Source organism: Cloeon dipterum, chromosome 1 (genome assembly GCF_949628265.1).
Source record: "Cloeon dipterum chromosome 1, ieCloDipt1.1, whole genome shotgun sequence".
In the NCBI taxonomy this organism is placed as follows: domain Eukaryota; kingdom Metazoa; phylum Arthropoda; class Insecta; order Ephemeroptera; family Baetidae; genus Cloeon; species Cloeon dipterum.
Genome location: NC_088786.1, coordinates 29025228 through 29030841, shown reverse-complemented (window position 1 = coordinate 29030841; position 5614 = coordinate 29025228).

Here is a 5614-nt window from a genome sequence, read left to right as displayed (position 1 = left end):
TATCCCTACTACTACGCGCCTCTCGCCCTCCCGCCCCACTCCTCCCATCCTTTTTTCTGCAGTTGACGGGAAAAAATTAAAAAACCGACTCGCGCTGCGATGCCAGCGCCGCCGGTCGACAACTAGCCCGCCGACTGGCGCCTCCTCCCGGGCCTGTGATGTCACCAGGCACCGGCCAATCGCGTTTAATTGCTGCTGCGATTACCGCCGACATTAACGTTTACCACTCCTATTTAGCCGGATTCCATTGGTCAGGCGTGCACCGTCACACAATAGGTTGTTGAACCACAGATTCGCCCGCCCTTGGCTCCACCTCACTGCTCTTTGTTGCTCGCCGACGTAAGAAGCACTCCTCATGCTTGCGGTGCCTTCGAAATGCTTGAGTGACCTTGCGACGTCACTCACGTGTCGAAGTGTGTGTCATCGAGGCCCTTAAATGACATACCAGGGACGTCTGACACTGAGGAAGGGAAATTACTTCCCATCTCCACGGCAGCGCTTTTCAATTTTTGCATTCTTTCCCCTTACAATTAAATAACTTAAACGATCTGCAGTTTTTATGCTCTTTTGTAATCTTGCCTCTGAAACTGTAATCCAACATGGAAAAGTCAAAAATATTAAATGAACATGTTAAATCCAAATTGTGTATAAATAGTAATATTTTTAAATATTTCGCAAAATTTTTGAAAACTTAAATTTAATATTTTAAAAATGAAACTTAAAACTTGGGAAACTACAAATTAGTGTAAATTTCATAAAATTTTTGTGGCTGTAAGTTATTGAAAGGTAATGAAAAAAAATAATGAAGTTTTTGCACAGATGTATATGGAGGAATCAAGAAGACGGAAAAAATTAAGATCACAAATTTTGCTAAGCCAAAATTCTAATAAATTTTAGAAACATTATTAATTTCTTGAATCGGTTTTGTTCACAATATTAATAAAACACGTCGCCACCATAGTTTTTGGAGTTAAAAATTAGTTCAAAATCTTTATAGCAGCTTACTTAAAATGATATTATATTATAAACGTTTTTAAACTCTAAAATATTAAATTAAATTTGTTGATTTCCTTTAACCTATAGGAGACAAATTGATTTTGCAGTCTCATTATTCCCCTTGAACTGTTATTACCCGCCACCTAACCTTTATATATTAGCGCGTGCGAGCATAAAAATACTCTTATTCACCCTCCATAACTCATAAGCCCGCACCATCCGTCCTTATGCTAATTTTGCGGGCGTAATAAAACTTTACAACAGGTCTTCCAGTCTAATTGCGCAGTTTTATTTCTTCCGTGAGATCTCGGCTCAAATATGCGGCGCGTTATGATGCTTGAACGTTTGCTCAATGGCTTTTGCCTCAAATCTGTCCATTCTTCTTCATGCTTCTTTTCAGAATTTTTGAATATTCATATGTGATTCCTGGAGGTCCATCCGTTGGAGCTGTGAGAGTTCCCAAACCATATAAAAATGTCCAGTAAAATAAGTGTGAGACCACTTCTATATTATAGCCTCGAGTGGTTGACACTAAAGGCCGAGTTCATGATGAAATAATGAAAAGAAAGAGCACGACTTATACCAACACATTATATATATCAAGAGGGCTTTGCAATGTCTTACTTTACTTGAGAACGCCTATAAATAGGGTACTGCTTAAAGGTCAGAAAAATAAATCTTCCTATAACTGTTAGAAAATTGTATTAATATCCACAAGCACCAAACATCCTGGAACTCGTAAAAAATATGACTCGCAGTTCAAGAAAGTGCGAAATCTTTATATGAGAATCTAACAAAAATTAAAATGCAACATGCTATAGAGGGGAAATAACCTTTATACCGTCCATAATAATTTTGATTGAATAAATATTATTTCTTTGGTAATACGAGGAGAAGCAATAAGTGACTCTCCAATTGATAAATATATATGAATGCTCTAGATGGTGGCCTTCAATAAAATTTTGAAACAATTTTCACTCAAGGTCAAAATCAAATCCCACTAAATGATTTATACGAGCCTTACATTTTTTGCCCCAATGAAATGGCCTCCATATACTATTTTGGGAATATCTCAAGCTGCCAAGAATAAAATGATAAAAAGTTACAATTCTTTCTATGGTAGTGATAAAATTGCGTATTCCTCAACGACCAAACGTGATTTTCCTTTTTGCCGGAAACGGGCAACATACAATCCGACAGTTAAAATTTGGGTTTTTGTTGAGCGATGCGCAATTTTACCGCTACCAGAGCGAATTGTAACATTTTAACCATTTAAAAAACTTTTCCTGTAATAATTGTGTCAATAAGTGTACTCTCTCCGTTCATATTCATTAAATTTCATTATACTGGAAAGAAGAGACCATGAAGCATCATATCGCACGTATTAACCAATTGTTGAAATCAATTATTGCCTATGTTTAAAAATGGTTCCATGATAAAGCGTTGGCAGCTATTTGAAACCAACAAAAGTAAACCCAACTATCCTGCGTGGGTCTAAATCCTATAGAGTCAGTCCTAGATCCAAATTCGTATCCTGGTCGCGCCGCATCTTGCGTCTCTACTATGGAAAGTAGATGATAACCTTTTCAGTTGGGTAACGAGCATTAATATGAATGCTTAAGAAACACTCATACATTTCGCATTATTCAAGAACTATCCAGAATTTTTGGTTTGGACAAAATTTTAAGGCAAAAAAATGCAGTGATAAAATCAATTTGGACACAGTATTTTGTTTTAGTTTTTAGGACTTTGTATGGCGCCCTAAGTAAAACTCCTAATTGTGGCTTTGAATACCAATCAATAGAAAAATAAATATCGAAATGAGTATAAAAAATCGTTTCCGAGGAATCATCAGAAAACTTGATATAATAGTTAAAATCTGCTGAGATCAAAGAAATAATGAAGTAAAAATACGCCATCAAACGATCAAACATGTCTAATGGTCATTTGATAAGGTATGCAACTTGCAGCATTTTGGTGTATTCTGGTTGCATATTTTTCACTTGAGGGGCCGCACTCCGTTAAAAATTTTCTCTAATGGATCTTTGCAGGATTAGTTTGTGATTCAAATTCCCTGTTTTTCAGCTTAGATTTCAACAGCAATGGGGCTGCAACTCTCCCGTTATCTCTTATTGCTATATAATCTAGTCTTCATCGCATCCCACTATAATTGTTAAAAAGGTTGTCAAGAGTGCGATGTCTGAAAAATAATTGAAATTTAAAATTTAATATTCATTTTGTTATGAAAATACTTAGCTAATATATATGTCGCGCGATTTTATATTTTGTCTATTAAACTGGACTGCTTCCGTCACAGTTTGCAAAATGGCCGATGCAACAGGTGACACAAATTGATGTGTGCCGTTTACAGGTTGTGGAAGAGGGCAGTTAAAAATATCGTCCGACGCACTCACGTGTGTTGAAATTGCAGTCAGCGAGCACAGTTGGAACATAAGTGCTAACTCAATTAGCTGTCTGCAATTACCCTCTCAATTATGCTAATTAAAATTATACCGGCGTCGCAATATTAAAGTTGAGCTAACATCAAATAAAATCAGTTGTATGCCAACGAGCACAAAGAGCAGATCGACAACTTGTTCGGTTCGATTTTCTGGTGCGTAGATTTCGTGTGAAAATGCTGTCTGCTGCGCGGTGATGTTTTAATTGCTTCTTGAGAAAGTGCTGCGGCTGCACGGATTTGTCGGCGGCGTTTAAACTGCGAAGGACTAGCCTTGGATTATTCTTGACGCGGACTGACTGATGTTTGCAAATTAGAAATCATTCAAGGAGGCAAGTTCCAATTGCGTGCAACAATTACGCGTGTTTTGCTTTGGTTTGAGTAAGTTTTCGATGTGCATGATGTTTGTTTAATTATTTTCGCTTTCTTCGTTGTTCATATATTGTTTTACATACTCAGGCGTTGAAGCAAGTGCACTGAATTGATTTGATTTTAAATAACTTTATAACGTTGTATTGGTTGATTTGGTTTTAGACTGGACTGACAAGTAAATTATTCGAACAGGAGGAAAATTTATAATTATATATTTTTGTAGTTCTAAAAACGCGCGAGCTGCAGTTCTTGATGGTGAGGAAATCAAAGTAGTAGATTTGGCCAACGACTTCGCGGAACTGAATACGAATGTGTCAAAATTAAAAACAGGGGAAAATTGGCTGCCTCTGCGAGAGCGTACGATCCAAATGAGAAGCGAAAGGTTCGCACTCGTATCCCAATTTTTACTTAAGATCAAAAAGACCAACATATTTTCACTCTCTCATTGGTGCGAGAATAAGAGAAATGTTTTGTTGGGGATTTTTATGCAAATAATTTGAAGAATCACCCTCCCAGGAATCGATTATCCAGGGAAATTTTGTGTTGTATTCACTCTGAAAAAATTAAGTCAAGGGAGAGGTGTTAACGTGTTGTATTGGTTGATTTGGCTTTGGAAACTTCACAATATTTCTACAAAAGAAATGCTTGTAATTGTACAACAGGATAATGGTATATTGGCAAAACTCGCATAGATAAGTTATGAGTATGACAATTAATTCTAATTTTTATAAATTTACGTCCTTCGTCTCTCACTTAATCGGTATTTTGAATTCAATTTTACTTACAAATGATCATTATAAAAGGAAAAGCCGTTAAAAACAAAATAAATAGATCATTTTATGCTCTTTCCCATGAACCATGCAGTCTTTGCGCTTTCACTATTCGCAAATTAACAATAATTTACTAATTCCATATTGCGATATCGTGATGGTATACTATCGGTCATTGAAATTTAATATAGGATTATCTGTAATGGTTGTTATATTTAAAAAAGTGTATTTACTTTTTTACTCTTGCAAAGTAAAAGTAATAGAGTATATATAAAATCAAAAGAAATAATGCAAGGAACGGCAAACATAGAGAGCAAAATATTGCAAAAACGATCAATTACAAATATTTTCCACGAAATTAAAAAAAAACCTAAACATAATACATATATAAAATAAGGTCGTCAAACCTACTCCTCGATCGCAAATAAACAAACGTTTCTTAAAACACTGCGCGTGACGTGCATCTCGCATATACGAAGAATGAGCGCGGAGAGCGAAAAAGGAAAAGACAGGCCGACTCGCAAGGAAGCACTTGGTCTCATAAATCACTGGTCAAAGGGTAGCAATTAAAGTGCAATCATGAGACGAAGCAAAACACATCAAGAGACACAGACTGTGCTCGGCCCGGCAGACTATATATAATCTAATTGTCACTTAGGCGCATTAGTGATGAGCACAAAAAAGACACCCGCGCCGCTGGCGGTTGTGCCTGGCGAGCGACCTGGCTTAGGGCGAGTGCTACCTGGACCTTTTCTCTGTAAATCGCTGCATGCATGGTCGAAAGGTAGAGCGTTGTTGGCGCCAGACACAAACGGCGGAACGGCACAAAAAACACAAAGGAAAAAAATCGCCCCCACCATAAGCGCGAGGCAAGGATTAAAATAGGGAGGTTGATCGCATTCAAAGAGAAGCCGCTTGGCTGACTTTTTGCAAAGACGCGATTTCATCCAAAGGAGCTCAGTTTCGTTGTGACACGAAAGTGAAAAATTGATCATTTCTAACATTACAAATCGTGAGA